We start from the raw sequence: 13,503 nt of genomic DNA on the forward strand, positions 1-13,503 counted from the left end.
CAAATCTGCCTTCCCTGCTATTACTTCCCCTCCCTTTTCTTATCCCCATCCCTTCTATTTTCCTGCAGGGCAAAATAGAGTTCTATACTCCATTGCCTGTATATCTTATTTCCAAGTCGCACATAAGAACAATTTTTAACATTTGTTTTTAAAACTTTGAGTTCCAGATTTTCTCCCTCCCCCCAAACCTCCCCACTCTCATTGAAAAAGTAAGCAATATAGGTTATACATGTGTAGTCATGCAAAACACTTCCACAGAAGTCAAGCTGTAAAAGGCTAACTGCACTTTTGAAGAGGGACAGGGTCAAAGGAAAGCAGAGAATATGTTGGGGGCACGATAGGATGGAGGGAAATATAGTTAGTCTTTTCCAACATGACTGTTACAGAAGTATTTTGCATGAAGTACGATTGTTAAGCCCGTAAAGTTGCCTTCCTTAGAAGGGCAGATTGAAGAACCTGTGCTATTAGCCCTCTTGGCTGCTGGTTTATTGGTCTTGCACAGCCACAGTAGCGGCAAGTGGCTTGTTATTATAAGAAATCAAAGCTATCAGCAGACATATGAAAAAATGCTCTAAATTACAATTGCTTAGAGAAATTCAAATTAAAATAACTCTGAGGTATAAAGTGTTATACCTATCAGATTGGTTAATAGGATACAAAAGGAAAATGACAAGTGGAGGGGATTGGAATAATTTGGGACACTCGTGCACTGTTAGCGAGGTTGTGAACTGGTCAGACCATTAACGATTTAAAACTATACCCAAAAGGCTATAAAACTGTGCATACCCTTTGATCCAGCAATACCACTACTCTATCTGTATCCCAGAGAGATTTAAAAAATAAAAAGGGGGTTGGAGTAAAAGCAGGGACTCACTTGAACTCTTCTCCAAATCCCTCCAAATACCTGTAAAAAATGACTCTAAACAAATTCTAGAGCTACACAACTCACAAAATGACAGAGTGAAATAAGTCTTCATCCCAAGACAGCCTGAAAGGTTGAACATGGGCCACACCAGCACAGACCAGGACTGGGCAGAGCAGGTCTCAGAGCACTGAATTACTATCAGCTGTGGTGAATTCCAGACTTCTTAACCCACAAATGCCAAAAATATCATAAAAGGTCAGACCTGAGTGAGAGAAGAGCAAGGTCTGGCCCCAGGCCCAGGGCAGTGGAGGTGGCTGTGGTGGCAGCAACAACAGCAGCAGCTTCTTCTGGAGCTCCAGGCCCACAGACAGTGGGGGAATCAAGTATCTGATCAGAGCAGGAGTGCAGGGATCTCTTTGCTGGCACTGAGGCAGGATTCTCTTGCTTTGCCAAGCTTGGATCTGCATTGCAGTACTGGGTGGCAGTCCTGCAGTGAGGAAGAGCTCTGGAGTGGCAGAACTTGTGGTAGTTGTGGAGAGGAAATTTTCCTTGAAGTTCCAAGGCAGAGAAGAGTGCTTGAGGTCACTCACATATGAGAGCATAGGCCAAGAGAGGAGTAAACACCTCTCCTTGCATCATACCACCTCAGAAGAACTGAAAATTTACCAGGTGCTTAGAAGTAGCTCTGAAAACAGCTGCACAAAACCCTTGAAGCTTGGAACAAAACACTCTCCACTCTGGAAGCAGAGTCATACCTTGACAAAGAAGTCAAAAGCCAAGTAATTGGCTGGGAAAATGAGCAGACAATGGGAAAAACTCAGAATATAGAATCTTACACTGATGACAAAGAAGATGAAAACATACAACCAGAAAAAAACAACAAAGGCAAAGATCCTACAGCCAAAGCCTCCAAGAAATAGTGTAAAGTGGTCACAGGCCACAAAAGAACTTAAAAAGGATTTTAAAAATCAAGTAAGGTAAGTAGAGGAAAAATTGGGAAGAGAAATGAGAGTGATGAAAGAAAATCATGAAAAAAAGTCAACAGCTTGATAAAGGAGATCCAAAAAATACTGAAGAAAATAACACCTTAAAAAATACACTAGCTCAAATGGCAAAAGAGGTTCAAAAAGACAATGAGGAGAATGCCTTAATAGGCAGGATTGGCCACATGGAAAAGAAGGTCCAAAAGCTCATTGAAGAAAATAATTCCTTAAAAATTAGAATGGAGCAAATGGAAGCTGCTTTATGATAAATCAAGACATTATAAAACAGAACCAAAAGAATGAAAAAATAGAAGACAATGTGAAATATCTCACTGGAAAAACAAGTGACCTGAAAAATATATCCAGAAGAGATAATTTAAAAATTATTGCACTACCTGAAAGCCATGATAAAAAAAGAGCCTAGACATCATCTTTTATGAAATTATGAAGGAAAACTGCCCTGATATTCTAGAACCAGACAGGAAAATAGAAATTGAAAGAATCCACAGATCACCTCCTCAAAAAGATCCCAAAAGGAAAACTGCTAAGAATGTTGTAGCAAAATTCCAGACCTCTCAGGTCAAGGAGAAAATATTGCAAGGAGACAGAAATAAACAATTCGAGTATTGTGGAAACACAATCAGGATAACACAAGATCTAGCAGCTTCTACATTAAGGGATCAAAGGGCTTGGAATATGATATTCTAAGGGTCAAAGGATCTAGGATTAAAACCAAGACTCACCTACCCAACAAAAATGAGTATAATCCTTCAGGGGAAAAATTGATATTCAATGAAATAGAGGACTTTCAAGCATTCTTGATGAAAAGACCAGAGCTGAATAGAAAATTTGACTTCCAAATACAAGAATCAAGAGATTCATGCAAAGGTATACAGGAAAGAGAAATCATAAGGGCCTTATTAAAGTTGAACTGTTTATATTCCTACATGGGAGAAGGTTAAGAGAGAGATAGAATGAGGTAAATTATCTCACATAAAAGAGGCAAGAAAAAACTGTTATAATGGAAAGGAAGAAGGGAAAGGAAGAGGGAAAAGGTGAAAGGGAATGAGTAAACCTTACTCTCATCAGATTTGGCTTAAGAAGGGAATAATATACACACTCCATTGGGTATCTCACCCTACAAGAAAGTAAGGGGAAAGGGATAAGGGTTGGGGGAAGAGGAGGAGAGAAGGGAAGGCAGATTGGGGGAGGGGCTAGTCAGAAACATACATTTTTGTGAAGGGATAAGATCAAAGGAGAAAATAGAATAAATGGGGCAGAAAAGGATGGAGGGAAATACAGTCTTTCACAACACGACTGTTAGGGAAATATTTTGCATAAAGACAGATGTGGGGGAGGGGGCACACAGCCAAGATGGCTGCTGGAAAGCAGGGACTTGCATGAGCTCCCCACCAGTTCCCTCCAAAAACCTATAAAAAATGGCTCTGAACAAATTCTAGAACTGCAGAACCTACAAAATAGCAGAGGGAAGCAGGGATCCAGCCCAGGACAGCCTGGATGGTCACTGGATGAGGTCTATCACACACAGAGCTGGGAGCGGAGCAGAGCAGAGCCCAGCGTGGGCAGCGGCAGGACCAACCAGACCAGGAAACGGGCAGAACCGGCCCTAGCGCCCTGAATCACTGCGCTGTGGCAGTTGCCAGACTTCTCAACCCACAAACACCAAAGACAACAGAGAAGGTTAGTGGGAAAAGCTGCTGGGACAGAGTGAAAAGAGTTTGCGCACCACTCCAGGCCAGCAGGGGTGGTGCAGCTACAGAACTACAGCTGCAGTTGCTTCCTGCCCCGGGCCCACATGGTGGGAGGAATTAAGAGGTGGATCAGAGCAGGAGTGCAGGGCCGGCTTAAGATCTGAGTCAGGTCCAGGCTGGTGATTCTTGGGGAAGGAGGAGTGTTGGTGTGGCAGAGCTGGCTGTATGGAAATAGCTCTGAAATCAAGGGCTCATCCCCTCAAACTCTTTACTCAACAAAAACTCAAGGGTCAAGTAAGTTGGCTGGGAACATGGCCAGGCAGTGAAAATGGACTCAGATTCAGTCTCAGATTTTGGAATCTTTCTTTGGCAACAAAGAAGACCAAAACATACAGCCTAAAGAAGTCAACAAAGTCAAAGAGCCTACAACAAAAGCCTCCAAGAAAAACATGAACTTGTCTCAGGCCATGGAAGAGCTCAAAAAGGATTTGAAAAAGCAAGTTAGAGAAGTAGAGGAAAAATTGGGATGAGAAATGAGAATGATGTGAGAAAACCATGAAAAACAAGTCAATGACTTGCTAAAGGAGACCCAAAAAATACTGAAAAAATATTGAAGAAAACAACACCTTAAAAAATAGACTAACTCAAATGACAAAAGAGCTCCAGAAAGCCAATGAGGAGAAGAATGACTTGAAAGGCAGAATTAGCCAAATGGAAAAGGACGTCCAAAGGACCACTGAAGAAAATACTACCTTAAAAATGAGATTGGCGCAAGTGGAAGTTAGTGACTTGATGAGATATCAAGATATTATAAAACAAAACCAAAGGAATGAAAAAATGGAAGACAATGTGAAATATCTCATTGGAAAAACCACTGACCCAGAAAATAGATCCAGGAGAGATAATTTTAAAATTACTGGACTACCTGAAAGCCATGACCAAAAAAGAGCCTAGATATCATCTTTCAAGAAATTATCAAGAACTGCCCTGATATTCTAGAGCCAGAGGGTAAAATAGAAATTGAAAGAATCCACAGATTGCCTCCTGAAAAAGATCCCAAAAAGAAAACTCCTAGGAATTTTGTTACCAAACCAAATCCAGAGCTCCCAGGTGAAGGAGAAAATACTGCAAGCATCCAGAAAGAAACAATTTGAGTATGGTGGAAAAACAATCAGGATAACACAGGATCTAACAGCTTCCACATTAAGGGATCAAAGGGCTTGGAATACAATATTTGGAGGTCAATGGAGCTAGGATTAAAACCAAGAATCACCTACCCAGCAAAACTGAGTATCATGCTCCAAGGCAAAATATGGATTTTCAATAAAATAGTGGACTTTTAAACTTTCTCAGTGAAAAGACCAGAGCTGAATAGAAAGTTTGTCTTTCAAACACAAGAATCAAGAGAAGCATGGAAAGGAATTCCTTATCAATAATCAGTGAACAAGTTTCCACAAGCTGATGATCCTCTCTCCTCAAAATTGATCACTCAAGCAAGAGATAAGATTACATCATCAGCAGAGGAAGACTTGTGATATTAACCAGTCTGTGATTTTATCTGTTCTAGATAATTGTTTTGCAAAAGGAGGCAAGTGGGAAGCAATAATCACAGCCACCATCCATGCTAAAAGGAAATTGACATCATGTTTTCTTTTTCTGGAAGTTTTTAGATTCATCTTTAATTCTAATACCCTGTTTGAATTTGCAATCTTTCTAAAACAGTTATTGGTTAATTTATCTTCCCTAATGCTACTGAAAATATTTTGTTCGCTTTCCTTCTTAATTTGCATTTCTATTTTGATGCTTATTAAGTAATTGTATTGATTCATTCTTGGAAATATTCATGAGGAATGGAGGGGGTAGGTCATGGTACTGAGACCTCATCACTTAAATATTTGATTTGAGGGAAGTATATATATTTTGTTCCCCTAGTAATTGAATGGAAGGAGGATTTCAAATGCTGCAAAGATGTTTTTCTTTAAATCTGGAAATAAATTATTCTCTCTTAGGTAAGAACGAAGGATGACATTACTATATGGTCACTTCTGATGAAATTGGCAATGTTTAGTTTGGAAAGAAATGACTTCTCCAGTGTTCTGGGTTGAATTGGTGTGTGATGTGAGTTAATTATTGTATTCAGGTATTTTTAGATCTTTCTTATGAAAGAGAGGTCAGCTTCTTCTGCTTGCTTCAGGAGGGAAAGAAAACAGGAGCAATGGGTGAATCAATGTTTCAGAGATGAAAATTCCTGCTTGATTTCAGGGGGAAAAAATCTATCTAATTAGAATTTTCCCAAAATGGAATGGCTTGCCTTGGGATGTATTGAATTCCCCCTCAGTATAAGTCTTTAGGCAAGTGGATGATTATTAATTGGGTATGAGGTGGAGAAGTTTCTCTTGAAATATTCAATGAACTAGATTGCATCTGAGGTCTCTTAAAATTCTGTTAATATGTTTCTGTGTCTTGCTTCCCAATATGTTACACCTTGTAGTTAATGTCATATCCTTGACCCTTTCTAAATTTTGATTAAAAAAACAACAGCAGATAATATGAATCATTTAAATCCTAAAGTTGGGAAACTTCTAAATCCAAGCCTTTCTAATATGCCTTATAAAGGTTAGTTGGAAAGATTAAGAAAAGCATAGTAATCCATGATTTTCCAATAAATCCTCATCAATTTAAAAAAAAAGACAGATGTATAACACATGTTGAATTGTTTACCTTCTCAATGAGGTTTGGTGGGGAGGGAAGAAAGGAGAGAATTTGGAACTCAAAGTTTTAAAAACAAATGTTAAAAATTGTTTTTACATGCAACTGGGGGAAAAAAGTATACATGCAATGGGGTATAGAAATCTATCTTGCCCTACAAGAAAGTAAGGGCAAAGGAGGCAAGGGGGAGGGGAATGGGGTCATTGGGGGTAGACTGTGGAAAAGGGTAATCAGAATGCATGCCATCTTGGGGTGTAGCAGAGGGGAGAGTTAGGGAGAAAACTTATAACTCAAAATCTTGTGGGAATTGAATGTTGAAAACTAAAAACAAATAAATTAATCTAAAAAATGAAAATAAAAAGGAAAAAAGCATCTATATGTACAAAATATTTATAGTAGCTCTTTTTGTGGTGGCAAAGGATTTTAAATCAAGGAATTGCTCATTACTTCAGGAATGGCTGAACAAGTTGTGGTATATGATTGTACATGTAGTGTCAGACTTGGTTAGTGTTAGTTTTGCTGAATTTTTTTTAAATCTTTTTTTATAAAGTAAGGTTTTCTAGGAGGGATGGAGTACAGAATATTTTGAGAAATGTAGGTTATGTAAAAACAAAAGATATCAATAAAAATGTAAAAAGAAGCACCAAGAAAGTACCCTGATCTCTACCATTGGGCTTTACAACTGGAGTTACAAAAGTATAAGTTGAAGATTATGGGTAATAAAATTGTCCAACCTACAATAAATTAGACTGAAGGAGAGCTCTGAGCCAATGGCACTTTATTAAAGGGTCCATGGTCCCCTCTAATGAAGTGGATCTCAGATTTTCCTCATGGTCTGAGATGCCCTCTTTTTCCAGCACTTTGTTTTTATAGAGTTTGACAACCAAATATGCAAAAGAATCATGACAAAATATAGAATATCATTGGTTGATAGACCTTGCTCATGAGGGCCAAAAATGCCATATTAGCAGGGGATTCACAGGTTGGGTGAAGCATGGGGCATCTCCATTGACAAAGTGGTCATAAGATGATCACTTGCTCATGTTGGACAAGAAAGAGAGAACCAGAGGTACAAAAATAAGTTGAAGGACTTTCCACGTAATTGGTCAACTCCACCACACTGGGCTTCATCACCATGACAAGGAAAAACAAGGGTGGAGTGACTATAGCTAGCTTTCTATGAATAAGCAAGTGAATTTACAATGTATAATTCACAGCTCTGAGGCCTAATATACAGAACTTATAATCACTACCCCTATGGAATCATATCAAACAGATTAATACTGCTTGGAATAGAGTAGAGACTCAAATGAAATATTTCTCACAAGATAATGAGTAGTACTTGGCATTTTATTTAATGTAAAGTTAAGTATAATGAACTTAAATAACTTTATTGAATGTACTCAAAACATTCATAATAGGAATTTTTATAGGGTCTATACAGAATTACATCACTTTGTATAGCAGATAAGTTTTTGAAATGGTGAGTAGATATTTAACTGCATTTTCTCATTCATTTGTTTATTCTTTTATAATTATCCTCATTTTTCAATTATCTTCTTGGAAGTTCAGTTCTTTTCTGATGTCTCTAAAACAGGGTTGAAAGGGATAAGAAGCAACAAGTGGGTGCACCTTTTGGTAGACTGAGTAGCCCTATTTATAGCAACCATCTTCTAGTTGCCTCCATTTTTCAGCTCATTCTGTATTAACCCATCTTTGCCTCACAGGCTCCTTCCTTGTGCTATAAACCCCTTCCCCACTTTGCTTCCCATGACAGACATAAGCAACAGCACTAACCATACATCACTGAAAGCAAGAAGGTAACTGGTTGGGCAAATTCCGTCTGCCTCCCAGTGTCAAGACTAAATAGCTAGTCAAAGTACAATCCCTGGGTAACCCACCAGGTGGAGCTCCTAAAAAGATATGAAATACCAACTTGGCAGTGGTTTAGATACCCTTGTTAAGATCTATAATCCCAGCTTTGCTTTGGCCAATGAAACAGTATTACACACAGGTAGAGACCAGTAGGCATTCCATCATTATAAGAGTCATAATCAGAGAAATGAAACAGTCCTAATACATCGCTTGGACCAGTGTCTCTTGAAGAACTAGGTCACTGTTAATGGGAATAATGAATACCATGACATGTTCCCATGTATTAGAATTCATACTACTACAAGATATAAGTATATAAAATATGAAAATTGATCTCAGTCCAGTGGAAATATGCAGTACATATTTGAATAGTGTAACTACTTACTGGGATTCTTTATGAATAGAGATGGAGTTTATAAAGAAAAGATTTGGCAAAAGATTAGATACATGGGGGAAATGAGAATGAGAAGTCAAGGGTGACATTGAGTTTGTAAGCCTGGATGACTGGAAGAATGGTAGCACCTTGGACCATAATAGGATACTTTTGATGACAACAAGCTTGGAGTGAAAGATAATGAGTTTCCTTTTAGGTACATTGAATTTGAGATGCCTACTGTACATCCAGTCTGAAATATTGAAATGGCAGTTGATGAAGTGGAAATATAGCTTAGGAGAGAGACTAGGGCTGACTCTATAGATATGAGCATCTTCATCAATATTAGAGATTAGAGAATTCTTGCCAAGGACTTTGTTAGCAAGAACTTTCCTTTCTGGGTCTTCAATTGCTGTGGCTGCAGCACCTATAGGAGCAATTGCCAGGCTGCATGCCCATAAGGATTACTTCCTAGGATGAAAGCTGTGGGCACTGACTAAAGAAGAAGAGAGTAAGAGGAAAAGAAGTGGAGGCAACTACTATAGACAGCCTTCTCAAGGTGTTTAATTACAAAGGAGAGGAAATATTTTAAATTATATCTAAAGGGGGTGGTAAGACCTGATGAGGAATTAAGAGTGGGGGAAATATGGGAACGTTTTAGGCAGCAGGAAAGAAATCAGTAGATATGGAGAGACTGAAGATTAGAGAGAGCTCTGCTACTTACTCTGTACATGACTCTGAGCAACCAATCAACCAAGATTTCTTAAGGCACCATGGTACTTTGGACACTGAGATGAATTTAAAAAAAAGTCCATGTCTCAAGGATCTCACAGTCTATCCAGGGAATACAATATAAATAGATACAATATTATTTCTAAGGAGAAGGCACTGGGAGTTGGGAGCAGTAGAAAAGAGCATTTATATGGTGACACCTGACTTGAATCTTAAAGGAAACCACAGATTATGACTATTCAAGGTAGGAGGGAGAACATTCTCAGCATAAGGGAGAGTCGAGGCAAAGTCATGGAGGCAAGAAAATACATGAGGAAAGATAAAAAGACCAATTTAGTTGGACCTCAGAGTACTTGGAGTGGAGGAATGTGCAACAAGAATGGGAGAGGGAAGGGTTGGAATGAAGATGTGAAGGGTTTTAAATGCTCAGGGAAGGGGTCTTCATTTGATTCTAGAGGATGGTAAAAGGACGTCATTGGAATTTATTGTGTAGGAGAGTGACATGGTAAGATTTATGCATGAGGAAAATACATTTGCCAGCTGTGAGAAGTCTGTATCAGAGGGAAAGGAGACTTACTTTTTGATAGCTATGTGGAGGCTGTACTGAAGTGGGGAGAGACATAAGGTAGGTGACCAATCGAGAGGCTAATGCAATTCACCAAATCAGAGATAATGGAGGCCTTCATCAGGGTAGTGACTGTGTGAGTTAAGAGAAAGGGTGTATAAGAGATGTTGTAAAGATAGAAACAAGATTGGCAACTAATTGGTTATGAGATGAGTGAGGATGAGAAGCTAAAGATGATACTTTGGTTGTGGAAGATGATGATTCTTTTTACAGTAATAAAGAAATTCAGATGAGAGGTGGTTTCATAGGAAAGTTAAATTGTGTTTTCACCATGTTAAGTTTGAGATGCCTATGTGACAGCCGATTTGAGATGTTCAATAGATACTTGGTGATTTGGCACTATAATTCAGAAGAGAAAGTGGAAATTGTAGAGTTAAGAGTCATCTGCATTGGGGCAGCTAGGTGGCACAGTGAGTAGAGTACTGGCCCTGGAGTCAGGAGGACCTGAATTCAAATCCAGCCTCAGACACTTGACACATTTACTAGCTGTGTGACCTTGGGCAAGTCACTTAACCCCAATTGCCCTGCCTTCCCCCCTCAAAAAAGAGTCATCTGCATAGATTCTCACTTTCATATAGTTGAACTAATGATAATTGGGAGCTGATAAGGTTGCCAATGAAAGAATATAAAGAAAAGAGAAAATTTCCCCAAAAAATTAGGAAATACACTTACAATTAGTTGGCATGATGTGGGTGATGGCCTACTGAAGAAGATTGGAAAAGATGTGATAGGCAGGTTGAAGGAGAACAAGGAGAGTGGTTTCATGAGCAGCCAAAGAGGAGAGAGCACCCAGGAAGACAGGATGGTGAAGAGTATCAAATGATGGAGAGAAGTGAAGAAGGATGAGTATTGAGAAGAGACCATTAGATTGTTGATTGAGATGTTATTATTAACTCTGGAGAGAACATTTTCATTTGAGAAAGATTCATTTGAATCAGAAGGTTAATTCAAAGAGTTTAGAAGAAAGTGGGAAGCAAACAGGTAGATATGCAATATATAGGTTGACATTTAGTGAAGATCATAGCATCTGAGTGCTTCAATGGACTATGAAAAAAGAGTCTGTGATAAAGAGTATATATAATTTATAATGAGGTTTGTTTTTCTTACTTTCTTAATAGGTATAGGGAAGAGAAAATGAAAGAGAATTCAGAACTGAAAATACAATTAATTTTTTAAAAAAAACAAAAACAATAAGGGAAGAACATAAAAATTGCCTTTCTGTAGGGATATGATTAGATAACACAAACTTGCAGTGGACCCAGTCAGCATAATTACAGGGCTTTTTTAAGCTTGATCCAGCAGCATATAACTAAGAGCAGAGGAGATGGATGGTAGGAGTAATACAAGACTGGATTTAACTTCCCTTCCTTATCAAGGATATCACCATTTTTCTAGCCATTCTGGATTGTATACTTTGAACAATCCCCAGCTAATTCACTCTCCCTGATTTCATGTTGTAGGCATAGCTCTGGGACAGGTACCTTCTAATTTCAGATTCAATGTTGGGACAAATGAGATACTCTCAAGTTATTGAACCACAAACAAAGGAGGTTTACTTTGCCATAAAACAGTAAGAATATGTACAAGGATGAAGTGGCACTTATATTTAGAAGGCTCCATAACAGTGTGGATTATCTGATAATCAGAAAGTTTTGTAGATCAAATGAGTGTTTTCCAACACTTTTTATATTTCTAAATTTGGCATGACTAAGGGAGCATCCAGAGACACCCTCTGTGTGTAGCTCATATAGAACTTCTGCCATGTCTTCTGGCCATACCTATGCAATACCCTTAAAGGGAGGGCTTATTAACCTAACAGTAATGGCCAGAATTTGTTATATAATGCTTTAGGGTTTGCAAAGTAGTTTTACATATAGATATATTATTTTATTTAGTCCTTACAACACTGCTGGGAGATAGGTGCTGTAAAATTGGCATTTTACAGATGAGGAAACTGAGGTTGAGAGAGGTTGTGTCAAATAAGATAATAATTGTAAAGCCCTTAGCAAAATACCTGCCACTATATAAATGTTAGCTGTTATCATTATCAACAGGAATGACTAGGACAATAACAATAGGCATTGTTCTGGAAATGGTGCACAATGTAAAGGGAGAATTCATGGCATAAGCCCTTGGAAGTCAGTGGCGGAATACATCTAAAGGGGAGACCCTGGAATGTATGCCTTGGGAATTGGGGGTTTTATAAGGTCAATATTCACATATTAAGAGCTATTTCTAAAAATAATGACAATAGTTATTGACATTAATGTATCCCTTTGCAGTATGGAACATGCTAGTTTTATTGGGAGCCAACAAACACCAATTTCCCAAGAATGTGAGCTTCTTGGCCACTTTATCTGGTTTGAACAGATTTTTTAAATCATGAAATGATTATATAATATATATACAAGTTACATAAATGTACATATCTCTATGTATATACTACCTACTTCCTTTAAATCTCTGTATCAAAATATTGTAAGTAACACAGTAGGTAATATCAAATCAGATTTCATGAGGGGAAAATATTTTTAAGTTCTTTGTTTTAAGCAAAGTATATAAGCATTTTTATAACCACTTAGGTCCAGAATTAACTTATGCCTTTACGGTTACTTCTATTATTCTGTACTAAATTCTGCCAAAGTCCCATTCTAGTGCCTCATTGTGGCATGGAGGAAAATTCTGGATGACCATACTGTACAATCATCAGAGCCTAGATTTAGAGCTAGAAGAGACCTAAAAGGCCATCCTGTATAGTTACTTTACACTTGAAGAAACTGAGGCTCAGAGAACTTAAGTGATTTGCCCAAGGTCACACAAGTGATCAGCACCAGAGGTGGGATGTGAACCCAGGTCCTCTGACTTCAAAGTACCTTGAAAGTTTTGATAGCATGAAGAATACAGAGAAAAGAGAGAGAGACCAGTTTATTACAGGAGTCATGAATGACTATGAGAATGATAATGAGTATAAGGGTCTAGAGTAAACAGAATGAGAAGATGTATAATAAAGAGAACAAGACAAATCCTTTTTGGAAAGGGGTGCAAAAAGTAAAATTTAAAAACTAAGAAATAAGACTAGCTGAAGGGAAGAGAGGAAGGGGAATTATCAAATGAGAAAAAGTAGCTGAGGGTAAGGAAAAAACAGCCAGTGGGAATAGGGCCACCTTAAAAAATATGAAAGTAACTGAAGGAACATAATACTGTGATTACGGCAGAAAAGGAAACTTGAAACTGAAAAGCTTCTATGCAGACAATATCAATACATCTAGGATATGAAGAGAAGAGGTTAAATGTGAAAACATCTCTATACTAAATTTCTCTAAAGGCTTAGTATCCAAGATATATAAATACATATATACACACACATATGCATATATACACATACATACACACATATATACATATAAAGAAATAGATACATACATATAAGTAATAACTATTCCCAATAGATAGTCAAAGGAAATTAACAAACAGCTCTTCAAAGGGAAATTGCAAAATATTCACAACCACATACACAAAAAATGTTTCAAATCACTAATAAAAAGAGAAATGCAAATCAAAACAACCTGAAAGCTTCACCTAACAGCTTACGAATTGGCAAAAATGGCAACACTCAATGTCAGAGGAGT

The sequence above is a fragment of the Trichosurus vulpecula genome, chromosome 3 (genome assembly GCF_011100635.1).
Source record: "Trichosurus vulpecula isolate mTriVul1 chromosome 3, mTriVul1.pri, whole genome shotgun sequence".
Lineage (NCBI taxonomy): Eukaryota > Metazoa > Chordata > Mammalia > Diprotodontia > Phalangeridae > Trichosurus > Trichosurus vulpecula.